Source organism: Lagopus muta, chromosome 4, assembly GCF_023343835.1.
Source record: "Lagopus muta isolate bLagMut1 chromosome 4, bLagMut1 primary, whole genome shotgun sequence".
Taxonomy (NCBI): Eukaryota; Metazoa; Chordata; class Aves; order Galliformes; family Phasianidae; genus Lagopus; species Lagopus muta.
Window position 1 is genome coordinate 13,040,718 of NC_064436.1, and position 21,609 is coordinate 13,062,326.

A 21,609-nucleotide genomic window follows, 5' to 3' on the forward strand; every position below is an offset into this window, starting at 1 on the left:
CCTGCTAGTATGGAGACTACATGTGCAGACTGGATATTCAGACTTGAAATCTGCTTGACATGCAAGTGGTTGAGAGGAGTTGTCCTTCATTTTGTGATATTTGTCTGACTTCATCATATTGTGCAAGTTTTTTCCCCTGCTGAATGAAAAGATCTGTAATGCCCTTTGGCACTATTATTTTCTCACATTAATAAGGAGAGCATCTGTGTGTCTCGGTTCGGAAGATAATCTATACACATTCAGCCTGGTAAACAGAAAAGGAAATTGAGAAAGCCCTGTTTATCTGAAAGACTGTGTTGTATAAGCAACACACGCTCTGAGGCTGAAATGATGTTTTGGGGCAGAGATGGATTGATCTGTTACATGTACTGAATTGGGCCAAAATGAGAAACTCTGGATGGCCTTCCACCCTGCAAAGTCTGTACCTATCCAGTCACGCACCATCAGGGACAACCACAGAATGCTCCTGGACCTTAACAGGCAGACCAGGTAATGCTGAGTGAGTTTTGCAAGCTGGCAGCTTAGGACTATAGAGTCTGTCGAAAGGTTTTGCTCTTAAAAATAAAGTGAAAGGTGTTATCCAATGCCACAAAATGGCATGGAGAAAGGCAAAAACAGCTTTGTTCCTGCAGACAGTCTGAACAACATGTTAATCCTTACCTTTGAGATTCACCTCTAGAAAAACAGAGGAGGCTTCCAATCTCTCTGTCGATGTGAGCCAGTTTTTCTACTATTGGAGCCAAAAAAGGTGCCAAATGATGACAAAATAGGTGTAGTTTTGTGATGAATAGGCTTGGGCAAACCTTGGCATTGTGCATCTCAACAAAATCAGAGAGGTGGAAGCAAAACATTGTTTCTCAAGTGAAGGTGGAGGAAAAATGTATGTGGAAAAAAGTGTGGAAAAAAGTTATTATTGGTTCTCTGCTAATGGATGGCACTCCAGTGCAGCTATACCAGAATTAATGATGCAAAAGAGGATGCTGCAGCCCTGTCTTTGTATTGGCACCCAATTTGATGCAGGCAAACAAAAGCTGCCTTAGGAAGCCCACCAGAGGCAGGGAGCTGGTCACCAAGGGTCTGCAAAGTCAGAGAAGGTAAGCTCCTTGCCCCAGAGGAATGGGAAAGTGTTAGATATCACCTGCAATGTTTTTGATATGGAGGCACTCAACACCCTGCCCACGTTCCTCTCAGGATATGTGGAAACCTGCACTGCTGGAGTGTTCACGCATTTTTATTCCGAAGTTCTTATCCCTAAGGAAGGTATTGGAGGAGAATAGTTTTTTTTTTTTTTTTTTTTTTTTTTTTTAAACACAGAAATGTTTTGAAACAGAAAGAAAAAAAATCTTTTTGAAATGTTTCTGTCCCATTTAAATATAAGTGTCAAAGAATCTGCTGTTAATTATCCATCCAAGATGATGGCATCTGTTATTTCTTTTTAAATGCTCCATTTACTCTAACTTTATAATGAAATGCAGTAAGTGCATTTGCAGCGGTTAACTCTTTGAATTATTGTTCCAAATATTTTGTTTGGTGCAATATTTTTTTTGTATAGTTTTGCCTCATATTGACCTGTTAATGGGTTGCCAAAATGACAATCTTTAACATTTCACAGAGGTTTAATTCTGACCTGTTACGAAATTTCTCCTGATGCTTCCTAGCAAAAGAAAAGCTTCAGAAGTTTTGAAGCAAACAAACTATGCCATTCCTCTCAACGGCTTATTTTTTGAATTGCCAACATTTCATACAAATTTGCAGTCCAAAATCTTTCTCTTGGAAGCTATTCACATCAGAAAGAAAGAATGGTGACGCTGGGGGCAGAAAAACAGAACTTACACTTTTTTTCCCTAGCATTTCACACATATTTAGTGTTTCTTTTTTTTTTCTTTTTTTTTCCAGGTCTTTGTAACACTCCGTGTTTCAGATCTCAAGCTGAATAGATCAGTGGCATGCCCTCTATCTGACATGTCAAATTTCTGTTGCTGCTGCCTGCAGTACATGGGAGCAAATGGCACTAGTATTTCTTGAACATATGCAACAAATTTCAACCTAGAAGTCAGCTCATGGGTGTCTGCTTTTTTTTTTTTTTTTTTTTTCTTTCCAATCTAGCAATGCCAAAAGGCCTTAGAGCCAATCTAAATGTAGCTGACATCAGGTCTGTGGTTCCTTACCCAGAGCATTTGCAAGGGAACTTCAGTAAGAAAGAATTTTTCTCTATGGTGTGATTCTCTTAGCATATGCAGCCCAAGAGAGCTGAAAAGCTGGGAGAGCTTTGTATGTCTGCTTAAGTAGGCTGACAAAAATCGAAAATCTTACCCTTTGTAAGAATGCATATTAGGTCCCAGCTCTGCAAGCTGGGTAACCTGGTCAAATTCAGCAAAGCTGTTGAAAGAATCAGGGCTGATTTTCCCCCCTTGAATGCCCCTTACTTAACATGCCCACTGATGTGCAGGACCGTGCAATGGGAGATGGTTTTTGAGGGGTTAATCTGAAATGAATGCTTGCCTGGAGCAGAGCCTGGGAAGCAAGAGCTGGGACATGGACAGAAGCGCTGGTTTGAAGGGTTCACAGTCCCCTCTCTTACGGTTAATGATGAATGACTCCTGAGAATGTATATGCTTTCGTTACTTCTCTTGATCTAACAATTTGTTTTGTTCTCTTGCAATAGCTTGTGTTTTATTTTAACTTCACAGGGCTATTCTAAAAAATATCTCAAAGATATGAATGCTATTGCAAAATCTTGCCATCCTTTTAAATTGGTACCATAAGTTATTTCCTTCTCAAAGCCTGTTGTTATATGTAGGCTGCAATTAATCAAGGAAATAGGTTATCCTTTCTAATGCCAAACCAGTTTAAAAATCCTTCTCATGGGTTTAAAAAAGGATAGCACAAAAAATATCAGTATGGTCTAAGAGGCAACAATTGTGCAGCAATTCTTCTACTTTCTGACTGCTGCGGACTGATAACATTGTCATAGTGTTTTGCAGAAGTTCAAAATATACAGGAGGAAAAAGTCTATACTGGAAGGAAAGAAAAGAAAAATAAAATCAATTTTTAAGTTCATTTTTCATAAAAATATTTAACTTGACAATAAATAATTTGTTGAAGTGCCATAAGTGGTTGACATTCACTATGTACTGTTTCATTTTTGCAGTACTGTGTAAATTTGAAAAAGAAAGTAAGCCTAGCAAAGAGGGTTTTTTCTTTCTAAGCAAGTATAAACAATAATTGTATACCACTTCATAGATAATTTGGAAATTCTCTCCTCACTACGAAGGAGTGTTTTGTCTGGAAAGACGTAGTAGATTGGAGATACTTATGAATGCCTTATCTCCTGCAGGAACAAACCGAACCTGTATTTATGATGACTGGGTGACCATTTCCTTTGCAATTTCCTCTAGGGTGATGGAAGAACTTTCAGATGTTCTCCCAGTTTTGCTGCTTAGCTTCCAGAGCAGGTGGAGGATGGAGGCTTCCTTTTTTCCCCAGTACTTTCAATTTTCTCCTCCAAAGATTCCTGTCGCACAAAAACTGCAAAGCCAGGGAGATTATTTATTTAAATATGAAAGCTAATCCTACTCAAAGTGGAATTAACTGCTGTGAAAGCCTCTGATTAGCAGCCTGGTGTCTACGCAAAGACAGAAAAATCTCTGATAATTAAAAAAAAAAAACTTTATCTCTCTTAGCTTAAAGCAATAGAATCTCTCCTAGCACACTGAGCTGTTCTTTAAGGCTTTCCCTTTTCAGTTCTCTCTCACTCTCCCACCACTCCCGTGGCAGAAGAAGAAGAAGAAAAAAAATTTGTTTTAACAGACATAAACATTGCATTTCATACAATTTGAACCGTGCTATTCAATGGAGGAACTCTTATTTCCTCAGCCCCAGCATGCTGCCTGCCTGTGCTCTGGTTACCCTTGGCTTTCTGCTCAAAGTTTAAGTACACATTTAGTATCTTTTTAATATTTCATGTGCCTCCCATCTGGTGGGCTATGTTCTAGTGTCACAGGAAATGGGCTTAATGATCTAAAGTTAGGTGGCCATTTTTCACTACATTTTGGGCTTTATAACCTGGTCTATTAACATACTGAGCAACTTTTTGTTAATAACTACCTGGCTTTCTTCTTTCTCAGGGTACTGTATGATCACTCAAGTGATGCTACAACCCACGTTTGGATTATTTTTCTTGCAGTAATTATTCTATATTTAGCTGCACTTAAGTGTATTTTTAGCCCATATCTTTCATCAGTTAGAGGATCCATGTCCCTTTAGACCTATTACATTCCTCCCCGCCATTTGCCATATTTAGATAACTGGCATCTCTATGCTACGACTTTTTATTTCAGAAATTGTTACGCTAGTGCTAATGTTTTGCCGATGAACTGTGGCATAAATTCCCTTGCTCATTAATTAATATCAAGAATTATATTCTACGTCCAGTTCAGGATGAAAAAGGATTTCCCCTTCCTACAAAATACGTCAAGGATATATGGATTTTAGAAATTACAGACAGGCATGCATGCACTCCGCATAAAAAATGTATTCCCAGGAACCAATTTCCTGGTGGCAAATTATTGGCTGAATATATCAGTACAGATGGCTGTCTAAAATGCAATAATGCTAGGCATGTGTCACCATGATGTGGGAACTCATTCAGAAATGGAATGCTGCGGCATTGGAATAAATAGATATGTAGCTGAAATTACAGATTGTGAAATACAGCATGGGCACAGGCTGCTGCTGCTGCTTGGTACTGAAGCTGTGAGTTTGCTTCCCAAGAAGTGTGGTTCTCTGTCATGGGCATTTTACCATACGTTTGCTGCAATGCCTATTAATTATCTATTATGAAGAGGAAGAAAATAAAAAAAAAAAAAAAAATCAAAAAACAAAACATTATAGTTTGGGATATACAGAAGCTGATGCTCAAGAACAGTCTTCGTAATTATCAAATGAAATATTTACACAGGTAGATAATGATAGAACAGTGGGGAATGATTTTAAACTAAAAGAGCGTCAATTTAGCTTAGACATCAGGGAGGTTTTTTTTACTAAGAGGGTAATGAGGTAAAGGAAGAGGTTGCCCGGAAAGGCTGTGGGTGCCCCATCCCTGGAGGTGCTTAAGGCCAAGTTGGACAGGGCTCTGATCAGGTCAGCCTGTTCAGCTGGGTTGCAGCCTGGCCCAGGGCACATAGGCTGGAACTAGATGATCTTTGATGTCCCTTCAAATTCCAACTATTCCATGATTCTATTAACTTAGTATGAGCAACACAGAACCAAGCCATGCGACCTGGGATAAGAAGCCAGAGCATGGCATGCCTTGTCATTGGAAAGAGATAGTCTGCTGTCCTGTGGACACGACACCCACTGTGGTATAAGGCAAGTTTCTGTTGGTGATGTTTTCTATTGTGAAACCGTCTTGAGATGGACAATTCAAATATCCTAAATGCTGATGTTAATGGGGGTGGAGCAGTAAGTAATCATACAACAAACATTTGCCAAAAAAGTCCTTAAAAACTCTTCTAAGAGGGCATGCACAATAAAAAGTAAAAGAACTGTCAGGTGTTGAGAAAGTGTTCTAAAATGCCTATGTTCATGTGCTACCTCAGTATGAAACTAGAACAGCATTAAGTAGTCATAAGTCGAAGTGTGAACTACATTCCTGTCTGGAGAGCAGTTCGAACTATAAGACAAAAATAAGTACGTGTCGTGTGCATTTGTGTGCATGTGCAACCATAGCACAGTGGAGGCACAAGTTTTTGCAGAGCAAGTTTTCTTTCTGCACATAACATGGGAGAAGGCAAAAACTGCATCCCACATAACTGAAAGAATGCAAAAATCCCATCGTTATTCCTGGCCCCAGCACTCAGCTGGGACCCTTTTTTAAAAACATTTGTAACCATGTGCAAACAGAAAAAAGTGGGATATTCTCCACAGTGCAATGTCTTATAATCTCTAAAAAAGTGTATACATGCAACACTGGTTTTATTTTGAAAGAAAATTAGCTGGTGTTTCTAGCAGCTTAAGCTACCTATGCAAATATATTCCATATATCCCTAGCACAGGAGCAAGAGTGTGGGTGGATGAGGGCTAGTTTGATGAGCACTGTTCAAAATAGGACTTAGTTGAGGAAAAGGTGCTTGGGACAAGAACTTCTGTAAACCACTGCTGTACAGCCTCCGAAGGTTTCAGATGATCAGATAGTTCAGCAGTCAGGGATAACATCTTACATGCTTCTTGCATGGGCAAGATGCTACTGGCAGCCTCCACATTCAAAATTGAGGATTATGGTAAGTGTTAATGCCTTCCAACCTCTTCTCAAGCAATGACCAATCAGTAGCCATGAAGGCAGGTTTGGTAACTGTTTCCTTTGCCATTGTTGTCTAAAGTGAAAGACGTCAACAAGCCTGAAAGTATTGTTGATGTCCTGCATTTTGAAGAAACCCTTCAATTAGGCTGAGTGTTTTTGGCTTAGAAATATAATACTTTCAAAGGCAAATACAGAAAATCCTTTAAATGGCAGTGTTTTAAATAGAAAGGGAAAACAATTATTTTCTCAATCTCCAGGTGTTTATACTTTGAACACTGGCTTTAATTTTTTGCTAGTAGCCAAAGAGATCAAGTCCTCACGTTCTATTTCTGCTCCTTAACACAGCACTGTAAGCATCTATAAATGCTGCGAACCCTATAAACACAGAAATAATTCCTTGTTCTGAAGGTCAGTAATGAAGCAACTGTTTGAAATCTTGAAAGGCATGCTTTAACAGCTGCATGACAAATTTTGAGTTTACAAGAAACCCTCTTATAACTTCAGTAAGAATGATTAATGGGGCTCTTACAGCTTTTAGACTTTACTGCACTTCATGCTCCTCAATGACACCACACAATCGGTCATCATCTGCTGTATAAAATGTAATGATTTTATTTTAATTCTTTTCTATTGAATTTTTGTACTCATTCTGTGCTACAATAGAATTAAAAAAAAAAAGGCAGATCAGACCTTGACAGCTGTGCCACACTAGTACATGCATAAAATTTCTTTCTTGCTTTTTCAAGATGTGTAACGGTTAATTTATAAATAGAGGGTAGCAATTCTGATTAACAGTAACTTTCTGTCTAGCTTTGCCACATCTAAAAACAATGGGCAAAACAAGCAAGGAAGGCACAAAGCATGTACATTATCCTCAAAAAGTAAATTGGTGATAGTTACTTTGTTTGTATGCGTACATGGTAAAGGATCTAGTTCGTCTATGAAGTAGAAGTTAAATAAACACCTAAACACAGGCTTTGCTTCAATAACATTTGAACTAGTGATCAGAGGAAATCAATTGTCTCCTTAGTATGTATAACTCACTGTAATACCCTTCTATGAAGCTATCTTTCTTAATAATGTTTGAATACAAAAGCTCCCTAATGTTCAAAGATCAGACTATTCACTCTGTATCGGACTATTTAGATATGTTGCTTGTAGATCTGTAAATGGAAGATGAAAATACAAATATCTGTCATCAGATTCAACTTCCATTGACAGATTTATGCTATACACCGGCATCCAAAGTGTTCCGTCAAGAGCAAAATTTTGCTGTCCAACTTCGCTTAGAATAAAATTTGCTTTTTTGAATTACTATACATTTCGGAAAGATCACAAGCTAACTGCAATTCAATAAGGAAGTTCTAAAGTACTTTAACATTTAAACAAGCAAAATGTCCTGTTGGAAGCAGAAACTTTCTTCCCCCCCCCCCCCCCCCCCCCTACGTCCTATGAAGGTTTGTTCTTGAAATGTAGAAGTATAATATGAAAATCTGAGAATTCATGATATATATTTGGGGAACAGCAATTATAATTGCTTTTCTCACTCACTCTTCTTGTATGGGTATACTTGTACTCGCATCTGCTAAATAGGGTACATATATTTCACTCAGATTAGGAACAAGCTTGACCTTCATAATCATGTGTACTGCCTAAGGATAAATACATTTTCCTTGAGAACTCTTAGAAGACTTCTAGTTAGTTAGGTAAAAACAATTCATGCTGTGAGAAATGTGCAATTTTATACTCATCTGGAACTCTTTCCACGTGAAATGAAAAGAGATTAATCCATTCAGAAACTCTACAGTTTATTTTCTGTCTTAAACTTAAGAATTTGTTCTACTGTTTTTTTTTCCTCCATTTTGCAAGTTAAAAGTACTTCTAAGTATTAAACCACCAGATGAAATATCACTTTCATTTATTACATCATCAAAAAGGTGTTTCACTAGACCTTTACTTTGTAAGCTGAAAGCTAATTCAGTTTTTTAAGTCTAAGGGTGGGATTTATGGGTTATGAGACACCTTGAACTGAGTGAAAGCAGCCTTAGTAATAAGGACTAAATAATACAAAGGCTTTAATACATGGGTCAATGGGTCAAAAGACATGCACTACTATTATCAAACTGCTACTTTTCCTCATCCTAGAACATTCCTGATTTTCAAGAGCTGCCGCTAGAATAATTTCTGAGTTGGTCTCCAAGTTGGTTTACGTTTTATTAGACTATGGGTTACTTCGGAATTAGTCAAATCTCTTTTATGGGGCATAGACATCTTAAAGGTTATTTGCAAACCTTTCGAGTGTCTCTCCAAAAGTTTAAACTTTTAAAGAGAGCTTTGAAAGAGCTTTCACTTCACATGGGTTGGAATAAGAAATCTCTACAAATAAACAAGTGGATAAAACCAGAAATCTGTGCTTGCACATGCACTGTCCTTCTCCCATCCCCACACAGGAGCACACACTGCAGGGTGCATCTTCATCTGCTATAAAGTTAAAAAAAAGTTAAAGTTACATTTTAAGTGTCTCTGGTGCATCTATAACGATCACTTGGAAAAGCTTCATAACACCCTTTCTATATCACAGTATACGGCACGATGAATAAAGTAAAAGGAATTTAAGGTTGCTGCATCTGGTCCAAGGCAAACTTCCTCCCTTTTCTTAATCGCAGAATGAAAAGGTTATCAGTCAGATATAGCTCCATATTTCTGGGAGCAGTGGCTACTTTTAAGTAGGAAGCGTATAATTCAACTGAAGAATGAATTTGTAGGAAGAAGGGAATAACCTCCTCTGCATTTTTTCTGAGCTTGGCAGGGGTATTTATGGGCTTATTAAAAAACAAACAAACAAACAAACTGCATTTGCCACCTTACGCTAAAGAGTTTGATGCTTTCCTCTTAGCTTTTGTAGGCATTTTGCCCAACTACAGAGCTCTGAGGTACTTACTTGTGAATGAAATCTAATTAAGTTGTTGCATGTTGACATACCAGAGATTCCGGTTCCAAACTATCCTCTAACGCTTATTGTATTATTGATTTCCTTCTGTGCTCAACTGTTACTGCTTTGGAAGCCACAGGTGCGTGAGGCAACTGGTGACCATTTTGATAGAGCTGATGGAGTATCCTGCTATACCCTATCCCTCTGCTGGAGCAACTTACTGCATGTCAGGATCTGTTACATCAATTCTTACTTTTGTCAAATTATCACAGTTACTCAGGTTGGTGGACTCACAGAAGAATTTTTGCATGGCATATTTCTGGATGAAAACATGCTTAATTAGCACGTAAGAGACTGCAGAGCTCTTGACCCAGGTACAAAAACACAAGCAATTCATAATGAGAAGAAATACCTTGCTCTCAAACATTATCTAAAAATTGTAATAACCATCAAATATCAAATAATTGTAATAAATATGAAAAAACTGTAATAACCATCAAATTTCTGTTCTCGTGTGACAGCAATTATATATTGCATATTATAACCTACCCACATGTTCTCATTCTCATTGGTGTGCACCCATCATCTCTCATTAATTCTGTAGTCATTATTTCTGTAGGAATCTTTATCCAACACAACAGCGACTGGTCAAATCTCTTACCTTGACATTACAGGTCTTTCAGCAGAAGGCAAAATTACTCTTTGGTGCCTTTTCAAATCTTCCATCCTCAGGGAATTTTTTTTTCTGACTTCATTTTTTGCCCTAAAGTGCAAGGATTGACAGTCATTGTCATTTCAAAGTAACAGGTGTAAGTGAAAAAAAACCCTGTTTTAATTCACACCCAGTGCAGCTGTTCCCCGAAAATGTAATTTATGTCAGTAGTATGCTGAAGCAGTGAAGATTTTTTCTGGTTACCCAGTGCAGCAGGAAATTTTTCCTTGGATGTACATCTTTGCCTTTAATCCTTACATTTTCAGAAGCTGTGGGGGCAGTCCACGCAGCTGGGTCAGATCAGACCGGCCCCATTTAGCCTTGGCTCACATTTGACCAACTGACCTCAGTGCTCATTGGACCATGTTGTAGAGGACTGCCGCCTGCAGAAAGTCATTTCATGTAGAGGTGTTAGCAGGTGGCTTTCACTTAGCTCAAACATACTTTAATCTGTTCTCAGTCTCCGGGCATTCAAAGGTAAGCTTCCCATCTCTAAACAGATGCCCCAAGCAATGAGCAATAAACATTTTAAATGTTTACATTTACATCTACATCATTTCTTGAAATCCTTCAGAGGTGGCAAAAGGTTCAGCATATATTGATCTTCTTTGATCCTGACTATAGGCCCCCAGATACACTTGATTTGAGTTCGATTTGTAGGTGTCACTGTGGCCCAGTATGTGTGCTATATTTACAAACAGATCATCAGTATATCTTAGGAGTAGACGGACTTCCTGTGAGGTCAGGCACCTGGGACGTGCTCAGGATCAACCTTCTGCTACTCTGCCAGCCCTACAACAACTCAGGATGTGGCCCTAACTCACCACTTCCTCCTTTTCCAAGCAAACAGGAGCCAGGGAACTACAAATTGGATGATGTGACTGCAGACTTAAGTAAACCGAGCTGAAAATTTGGACCAATTTCCAGAAAAGAAGGAATGAGGAAAAGGAGTTTTGATTTCAAATTCCATCAAAGGTGTTTTTTGGGGGGGGAAGCTTGGGCTAAAGCATTTTAAGATCTCCACTGTGAGAGAAAAATAAGATTGCTGACGTAAGTTGTGCATGTGAAATTCCATCTCCAGGCTTTGCAGAACATTTTAGACAGTGCTACATACATGTTTAGTTATAGTCACTGGATGGTACGCAGAGACAAGGCATTTGTTTTTAGACAGCTTCTTTGAAAAGAAGAGGAAAAGTGCATGCAGGCAAATTTTACTCTGGCAGCACAACATAACAATAGTTTGCTTTCAGTATGCAAACAAATTTTAAACCCTATTTTGCAGTATTAAAAATAATGTAAAATGAACAGTTAGCACAAACTAATAGCCTTAATGGTCCGTGGTACTCTCGGTTACATCTGATAAAGAATGTAGATGCCCATATGTTTAGATGCTGCAAAGTGAGTATTCAGCCAACTGGTCCCCAAAATAGAAGCAAAAATCTGAAGTTCCTGGCCTATTCAGGCAGCACATAGGCACATCAAAAGAGCTTGTAAAAAAAAAAAAAAAACCTCAAAACCACCTTACATGTAGCCGAGCAGAGAGATGTGTCTTGAGATAGCAAGCTAAAACGCTAAATATAGGGCTTGGCTGTAAAATTAGTGTTCTGTATTTCACATATATGGGTGCTGGGCGTGATGCTGTGGTGCTTTGCTGCAACCACGGAAGCACGTGGCCACAGCAGCAGTTTCTAAGTTTCCATTCTCCTGTGGTCAGAGCTTGCTAAAACATTCCCCCAGCTTATGGGAGCACTAGTAGGCAGGTTTGGAAAGGAAGCCTGCGTGGTTTCGCAGGATCTTAAAGCCAATAAAATGATAATAAAGAAATCAAGAGAGAAAGATGACTACAGATGTGATATGACTAATCTGATCACTGTGGGAAGACGAGCATGATTTGTGGTTTAAGGTCAGAGGTAATCTTTGTTTATGATAACTGAAAACAAAACTAAATTGACCATATTTTTTTCAGAATGAGAAAGCGGGTACTTTGCTGGTGGCATTCAGGAATCACGAAATACAGCACAGAAATATATTAATAACGTTCTGGCCATACTGTGATCAAAGAAGGAAGTACCTGAGTCTCACATCTTAGCACAACTGCCATGAATGAAAGAAAACATATATTTACTACGTGCAAAACAACGGCAGCATCCATAGCTACTCAACATTTCCTTGAGTCCAAAATTTTTTCTCAGCTACAATCACTGAATTACCACTTTCTGGTAAATAGGAAACACATTCTGTTTGGTATTAAAGAGTCAGTTCTCTGCGTTAGAAAAATAAGTATTTTTGGTGAAGAATTGGAATATTTCACATTTCCTGAAAGTAGAGCTTGAAGCATCTACGAAAAAAAATCAATATGGCTTGAAGAAATCCCCAAGAAATAATCAATTTACACTGAACTGCCAAGCTATATCTGGTACTACACTGTTTGCTTCAAACAAAAGGATATTCTAGAGAGCATAGAGGCTAGATTTTTGAAGTTTTTTAGATGTGTACTTCCCACTGATTTCATAAGAAACATCTGAAAGTCTTGATTTCAAAGGGAGATCAACACCTTCCTGCTTTAACCAGCATGGTTCTAAATTTCCTGCACATGAAAGCTTTGGCAGAGTTGGGAAACAAAGCAAAACTTCAACCTTCCTGAAAAATCCTTTTGAAACATTCATTTTTGGTCTTTTAATAAATAATTACAGAGAAGTAGCATGCCAGAACCCAATAACCTGCAGATGTGATGGTATCAGAAGTATCCTGCTGAATCTCCAGGCATTCACCACATATTTGAACAGCCTAGAAATAATCACAATGTGCTACTTTCTTTCTTAGAATTCATGCCACATTTTTCTCAGATTGAGAAGGTTTATTAACAGAAATATTTACTACTATTGTAAACATATTAATGGCATTCTTTCTTATGAAGAAGCTATGCATCTTCTTGTAACTCATCTATTAGTGGCTCTAGGTTACACATTAAACAAAATATTTAAAGGCCAGATTTTCGGGGATGAATTTAAAGTACAGAAACATGTATTCATCCTTAAATACTTGTGCTTTCAATGAGGCAAACGTTGCTAAAACTCATTTCTGTTTCTCTGTTCAGCAAAACCAGTTTTTAATTCCGGAGAAGTTCAACTGTTCTCAATCAAATGCATCTATAAGCAATTTGCATCTCACATCTCCATGCATTGGGAAGAAAATCCCTAGCTACTACTTATTCAAGACTTAGTAAGCTGAGGTAATTTAGGGCAAGAAGGAAATACACGGGACTTACACAAATATTCCAGGCACGTGGTAATTAGATTTATACTCTCAGACATGGGGAGAACGATAAGCTGTAGGCATTTTGAAGTCAATCTGTAGGGGTCAACATCCTACTATTTAGATGCATATGCATGCATGGAGCAGACGAGCAATGCAGTGACACACCGCAGAAAAATGTTACGCTAGATCTCTTTTTTAATTACATACTGAAAAATAGTTACGTGAGCCTCTGCAGGGATTTTCCCCCCCCCCCCCCCCCTCATAAATTATTGAGAAATCAGTTTGTTTAAACGTTAAGCTGTTCATGGGAAAGTAAGACCCTGGAGGTTAGAGAAAGTGTTGTCACTCAAATCTGTTCTCCCAAAGAGCAATTACTGTAGTCATTAATGTGCCTTGCTCCAAAATCTAGTTTGACACTAAATACTGCTTGAAATGTTCGACAGGCAGTTAAAAGGTGGGGATGGATCCTTTTCTCATGTAACATGCTGAAAAGCTTCCCTGTGCATTCAGTAATCTGTCTCCACAAATCCTACTGGTACTCTTATGAAACTGTTGTGGAACATATTGGTTGCATATTTCACTTGTTTCTGGCAAGAATAATTAGATGAATGTTTAATTAGCCGTGATTTTCTTTCATGAATCGCAGCCAGCTGACTGAAGGGCTGATGACAGTCTGTAATAACCAATAGTGTGAGTATCAGAATAACTCTAACTTGCTAGTGTAACAAAAATATAGGCACTTTAGAAACACCTCCAGCAACAGCATAAATCCCTAGGTGGCATAAATCAAAGATTCACTGAAGTTGACAGGACTACTGTACTAGAAATGTCTCAAGAATCTACGCAAAGTTAATGAAACAAACTTCTAAAATCTTTCTGCCTCACTGCACTTCCCAGTATGGATAAAAACCCATGGGAGTCACCAGATGTCTTTCCCCCTTGTGTCACCAGCCTCTCCCTGTGCACAGCTGACTTGGACTAGCTGTGCCTGCTCCATTAGTCCTGCTCACCTTTCCCACATTGGACTGCGTTCCCTTCATCCACTGGGAATGAAGCACATCAAGACATCATACATCAAAGAGCAGACACCTCCACCTTCCTCCTCTATACCTACATATGCCCATAGAGCAGCATGGCCTGGCCAAACTCTCCCTCTAAACACCTTCTGCCCATTTGCTGTCACTACTAGCAATTGTGCCTGAAGAATGGCCAAGAAGCTGCATATTGCAAGGGTATGAGGGATCCTCAGGCAGCTAAACCTCTCCTGCATCCCCACGCAGAGGTATTTATACCCTTTTTAATACATTACATGGGGAAGATGGCCAACTTGTCAAAACTGGTTTTGTCTTACTTCGATGCATTAATTTGTTGATTCAGATGTTATGTCTGTATATTTTAGAAATCTTCTGAAACCTGTTACTTTTTATTTCTACATTTGTACTATGTAGAACATGTATATGTGTTCTTGTAAGCTGGTAAATTCATATTCTTTCACCAAGAAATGGGAAGTTTTTCACTCCATACTTTTTCTTGTTTTTTCTATTAAATTTATTAGTTGGTAGCACTGATATCTACAGGCTTTTATCCAGCCATTACCAATTATTTTGGACCATGGAAAACTTGCTTGTTCTGGGGGTACCAGCAAGGAAACACTAATTACTGAGATAGTTGCTACTTCCCCTTGAAAGCTAAATAATAGGATTACGCTCTTTTGATAAACTAATACGCCTGAATCAATTTAATATACTTCATAGGAACCCTTGATAACAGGAAGACACCTCAAAGCTTACGCTGTGAACTTTTCCCATTACTTCAAAACTGCAGACAACGAAGATAAATGAAATTGCACTTCATCAGTTTTAGTAGAAAGGGTAGAGGATGAAATCTGCCTAGAATCAAAGCATAAGCTGAATTGTGATTTTCTAATTAATGACCATTATAATTCTTCCGACATCTGCAAAATGCTTCGCAAACGTCAGCTCTCCCATGAGTTACGAAATGGTATTATCCCACTTTTACACGTTAAGTGCAAGCCACATTAGTCTTTAACCTGCTCTTCTCCTCGTTTTTTTTTTTTTCTTTTACCTGAAGCATTTAATTCCAGATCCAATGAAAGCAATAGGGGTGGCAAATGTGAGGTATTGGTCCTTTTTGCAGAACACGGTACAGAAATAGAGCCATAGTTTCTGATGAAGCTTGACTGATGTTTGCAGGCTTACGGCAGTGACACATTTGGCTCTATAGGATCAGTTGTGAAATCTATGTCTTGACCAAGACCTTAGTGCTCGCAGCAGGATTAATTCTAACTGTAAACATTACTATCCAAAACCGTCTTTTATTTTTAGTGTTCACCTGAAAGTGGAACCAACTTAAGGCTTTATGTACACGTGGTTTTCTATTGTTAAGACAGCCAAGATACCTGCATTTACTCCTCCTGCAAACCCACAGTGGACTTGGTCTGAGCAGCTTCTGCCTATGTCGTGTCCAAGAGCAGTCAGTATCAGGGAGTGGCATTTATTTGACATTTTCTAAGGGCGTGCCTCAAACACTGAAGCAACAGGCACCTCACAAATAAAAACCAAAACAAACAAAAAAGTCAAACCAACATAATACAACCAAAAATCCCATAAGGCAAAACAAAAACCCCAAAGCAGTAGCTGCTAGTGCTCTCTCTAGCCTCCTTAATTAGTCAATCAACTATGAAAAGCGGTGAATTTAGTGCCCTTCAGTGGGAATCCCTCAGTCTGCCTCCAGCAGACAAAAACATGGGAGATTCTGGATAACTCGCTGGCAAGTCTCCTCTTGCAATGACCGAGACTTCAAAAGTGAGTGGTCCTCCTCAGCTAGCTCGTGTTCTTAAGGGCTGGCCTCTCCCCAAGACTCTGAATCCTGCTCAGAGCACATTAAGAATCTGCTCAATTAATGTGGGGCTACATTACACATGGACCCTTCTTTTACTACGTACTTATTAAACTATGGACATAAATCTTCAGATTTCTGTAGGAGCCGGAAGTGGAACTCATATCTCTAATACCCTGAATAAGTTGTCTGATATTCAGAAATACTAGGTACTCAACTTCACTCAGTAATTCTCTGTATCGTCTCTTATTCAGCTGCATGTCTTTGTTTGTTGTTATATCTACCTTTATGGTAAGAGCTTCCCCTTCCTTCCTTTTATTTGCCTACTGACTGCCTGTATTTCAGTCTTGCTAATAGTTGGCCAAATCCCATCTGACCATTCCAAGTCATTTTAATCAGTATGCAATACTGGCAGAATCTGGAAATTCACTCAATTCTCCATAATACTCTAATAATGTAGTGCCTTGTTTCTCACAAGTTAAATTGAAGTAGGAACAGTTTGTTACTTCAGAGAAATTTTGTGAAGGTCAATCAGCAAGTGGTCTGAGAATCTACAAGCTAGTGGGACAACACTGATGAGACTGAAAGAACTGAAAACCTAGTACAATAGTCTGAATGCTGGGACAAAGCCAGGGAGAAGAGCTATGTGACCCTGTGATCAGGGAGAAATACAGAGCAGTATTTAAACATTTTTGGAAGGATATTTTATCCCTCATGAATAAGCAACAGTGTTGCCATGTGAATATGAGTGGAAAATGCATTTGCTAGGTTTTGCACTTTATCATCTGCAGAAGGGATGGGTTAGATAGCTCCACACAGTGAATTATAGCTTCTGCTTAATTTTGCTGATCATGAATGGGATGAGGAAGAGAAATGATCTAAAAGACAAACAATCAGAACAATTACATAGCTTTACAAGGTTAAGCTAAATGCCTTCAGACAGGAGGGAGAAAAAAACCAACTTACTTATTGCCTTGGATTGCTTCTGTCTACAAATCTCAAGCACAGTAAAACTCCACCCTGTCTTCTGGGCGAAAAGTAACTGGCATTAGGTACATAAATTTAAAGCTTATGTCAAGGTAAACCCACAAGTCACTCACTGGTGGGGGTTATTTTCTACTGTGCGTTACTAGGAAGAGGACTTTCTTCCTTAAGAAGTGTAAAGGTCTTTCTTTTTTCAGTTTGTGTTTGTTTACTTGTTTTTATTTTACTTTTACTAATATGTAGTATTTCTTGCACACTATAACCTGGGAAAAAGTAGTTCTACATGGTGAGCTTAAACCTTCCACGACACATGACCACGTCACTGGTGTTTCTTCACTTGGCTAATGAAATATTGTTTCAAATTCTCCAAAAGAAGATGCTTTAGCTTGTAGTGTCTGAGTGAATTAATATTGTTAAGGCCTCCTTTTCCCCACACTATCAGAAACACAACTATCTGTAAGTGAAGTTGGCTTGAGTGGAAAGGAATGGTTGCTAGGTAGCCACTGTCATGATAGTTAAGGTACCAGTAACTCACAGAGAGATGAGTCCTTCATAAATGCAAATATCCATTTTTCACTCTCCTTGAAAATGAGCCTTTTTTTTCCCTATACTGATGACAAGATGACCAGATCAGCAAGAAGAAGTCCGCAGAAAAGCACAAGGCTTTACTGCATCTCCTCACAGAAACATGAAGGTTTTCAGATGCTTCCTAGATGTGGGTGGGGAAATGAGGGAAAGAGTCCCTGCATTTGAATTATAAGATATAACACCAGTGAGTGACAAACAAGAGCTGCATCTAACTGCTAGCAATGCATGATTATCAGTATTAACTGCTAGACCATGAAAAAAAAGATAGCTAGAAACTTGAAGAGCAACAAAAGCAGCTTCAGTCTGTGGCCCTCAAGCAAATCCCAGCTTTGAGGTTCTCATTTGGCCGTTTGGACAGTGATGGCTTTAAAGGACAGTGAGTTACCTAACTAGGAAAGATGAGAGGAAATGGCCTTAAGCCATGCCAGAGGAGGTTCAGTTAGGACATTAGGAAAAATGTTACCTTAAAGAGCAGTGTGGCATTGAAACGTGCTGCCCAGGGAGCTGATGATGTCACTTTCCCTGGAAACATTCAAGAAACGTGTAGATGCAGCACCAAGGAAAATCAGTTAGTGGGCAATATTGGTCTTAGGTGGACAGTTGGACTAGGTGATCTTAGACGTCTTTTCCAACCTCAATGACTCTATGATTCTGTGAAATGAAATGCTGCTAACCAAGGCATGCCTCAACTTGAGCCTCTGGGCTCTCTGGTGTAAATGGGTAACAGTTCAATCATAGGTTGGCTGGAAATCCTCTCTTTCGTTAAAGATCGCATGAGTCACACTAGGCTGGCAACCTGTGAAATCACTGCTGGCTATTTACTTTGGTCCTGCTCAAGTCCTCCTTGGAGCAGGGGTTACTATGCCAGGGATTTCAGAGCTACTCAGCTCATACTCTGAAAAGGGGCATTTGGTTCTGCTGATTGTTCTTAAAGAGAAATGAGCTACAGAGAAGATTAATTCATTCGCTCACATGCAGACAGAAAGTCTGCAACTAAACAAGGAACTGATACTTGCCTAGGACTGGATCTACTAGTACAAGTATTATTTCTATCTATTTACAGTTCATGCGCATATGTCACATTTTATGATATGTTTTTAAGAGACAGCTGCTTTTTTAAACATTCACTAACTGAAACAATAAACCATAACTACACTGTCTGGGAACTCCTTACAATGAAATTTGCCATCACACTTGGAGTTTGAAAGATTCAGTCAGATTTCAGCCTTGTAGAAGATAAAAGCCATATATTGATAGCAAATGCAAGGACTCAGGATCACCTGTGCAGTGTGCATTTTGTAAAGGTAAATACTATGTAGCCCAGGGGCAAGATGTTGATTACTCAACAAGACAAATTTATCAAATAACTTCACTTTGCAGTGAATGCCTTAAGGTTGTGGGACTTACTACAGATCCAAGATTACACTATATTAGAAAAGAAAGCAAAAGCCCCACATTTTCCTTTTTGTGCACAGAAGGAGCAATCTTCAGAACTTGCAGGACTCAGCTGGGCAGGGATATCCATGTCTTTCCTCCCTCAGCACTCAGTTCATATCATGACTGATATATGTTTTTCTTACTTGAAAGAAAAGAAACCAAGAAGCGCAAGACAATAATACATTCACACAAAGCTGACTGCAAGGCTTCTTCAAAAGGCCAAGCACCAACAGTGCCTGAATTGACAAAGTTATGGGGAGGATTAGGTTGCATATGCCTGCACAGCTCACAAGGACAGGCAAATGTAGGGCTTTAAGGCTGATACAGTGTGCATAACGCTGGCAAGAATTTTACTCAATAACCATTCAAAAACAGCTGGAAAGGTGTGTATTTGAGGTGGACATAGGATGTTGTTCACTTGTAAGTATTCCAGGACGATTGGCACATAAAGAGTTAATTAAGTTATCAATCAGTTAACTTAGTGGCTTTATCAGTTTTATACTGAACTTTAGTTAAGACAATGGTTAACCACTTATCTCACTACGAAGTGTGAGGTGTGGCCTCATGAGCAGTTATTTTCACTGGAAATAGTGTCTAGAGCAAATACATTGATTGCACATTTCCAGCAGACAATTCAACAAACAGAGTAAGAACTCTCGCTCTGGCCACGTCACAAAAAAAGAGGAGAACTTGGAGCTCTCCAAGTGGCATGCTGAGCCATGTGCCAGTCCAACACACAACTTCATGGTAAGGTAAAACAGTTTATCAATGTCATTGATCTCTAGCACAACATTAGAACAGTAATGCAGAGAATATAGTTTTCAAGACAGCGTAACGCTCTCATAAACAGTACTCACAACATGACTAAGAGGAGCTAAATAAGCACTATCCACGTTTTATGGTAGATGAACATAAATAGGAGCGGGAGATATGCAGCACGACACTTCAGGGTCAGAGCTGGGACTGAGGAAGAGAAGAAATTGGCTCCCGCCTTATTGCTTGCCATTTGTAGTGCTATAACATGATAAAAAATACAACAATAATAGGAGGGTGGCAAAGTCTACAGCTATGGCAAATGAGGATAAGTACAAACGTAAGAGCATTGGGAGAAAAAAGCAGCTTACCTTTAGTAAATCTCAGATACACAGGAATCTCTTGCAAAATACTTTTGCCTCCACTGCCGACCCTTAAATGAGGTCTGGGAACAGGTGGATCCTGTTGCATCCATTGCATGCACCTGAGCTCCCCTGGGTTGGCCCTGCATTCCCACCAGGTGCTCAATCACTGCTTCAGGCCATGACTTAGCATTTCTGCCACACCATTCATATCTGCACAGGACTACCCTCTGCTATCTGTCTTTTGTTGCTTCAGAAGAGATAAGATACAAGTGGGAATAGAGAAAAGGACCTCTTGGTGTGACTCCCAGTGTCATTTCCATCAGCAGTAAGGGTAGATGGGCTATCTACCATTCCCTGCTTGCTGTGGCTGTGTGTTTCAGCCCACATGGTAGGGAGAAGCTGGGGAGCTGGGGGACACTTACACCACTGGGTATAGTGTGCGTGCTGTGCTGTCCTGGTGTCTTTATGTGGTAATGGGAAAATTCACTCTTCTGATATTGCAAAAACTGACTGAAACATCTTACAGTGGGACGCCAGCCTTTTCCCCCTTGTTCTCACATTCCCAGTAGATGAATCTCATTTCCAGAACTCTGTGAAGTATGATACGAATGGTTGAGGAAAGCGCAAGCAGATGCTGATAGCTGAGGATCCCACATGTAGCAACTTCATGTTTTTCTCATGGGTAAGAGAAGGCATGATTTCTGGTGAGATCAGCTTTTGCACATTTGTGTTGAGTGCCTGCAAGCAGCAATGGCCCAGCTGCTGAGGCAGAGCCTCCCTTTTATGTCATGTACCCACTGTGAAGCAATGGGTTACATCATGACATCTGTCCAACTCTCTCCACCTAACCACGTATTTTGAAGAAGGCATCCTTTTGATCAAACAGAACCTCCTTGGATTACTGTTGATCCGCGTGTGTTTCCTATGAATGAGACTGATGCTATCCAACGCAGAGAAATCAAACTTCTCTCAGGGTTGGACAAAGCAAAAAGCATTGTACAATTGGCCAGCCGCCTCGGTGCCAAAAGGCACATTTTATAGTGACTTGTTAGCCATGCTGAGTCCTTGCTGAATGGAATCATACGTGATTGATTCTAGCCGCACTCCCAGCAGTCTTTGTAGCTGAGGTATGGAGATTTCTGCTTAAGAAACAGCATACATTTTGGATATTTGACTGTTTAATCTTCAGAAACAATTATAAAATGTAACAGCAACATTTGTCTGTGCTTACTGATGGATGACTAAATAAAACTGAATAACTTCTGTGAGTCTGGGTAGGAAGAACCATAGAAAAATAGTACTGTTAATTAGGACAAAAAAATTAGTCTGCAGTCATCACAACATCAATGATTCCTAAAGCTAAAATCTGAAGCTGCTGAAATCAAGTCACACTCTCCTTTAGGAGTGTATATAACCGAAA

The 21,609-nt window shown here is 39.3% G+C and overlaps 1 long non-coding RNA gene across 1 annotated transcript; it reads right to left on the bottom strand.

Annotated features, from left to right (window-relative positions):
- Positions 1-2,121: 2,121 nt before the first annotated feature.
- LOC125692319 (uncharacterized) lies at positions 2,122-20,223 on the bottom strand. The gene is made up of 3 exons (XR_007376588.1): positions 20,196-20,223; positions 9,895-9,996; positions 2,122-3,528 (listed from the first exon to the last, which is right to left on the bottom strand). It is a non-coding gene; the product is annotated as an uncharacterized LOC125692319 (long non-coding RNA).
- Positions 20,224-21,609: the final 1,386 nt, after the last annotated feature.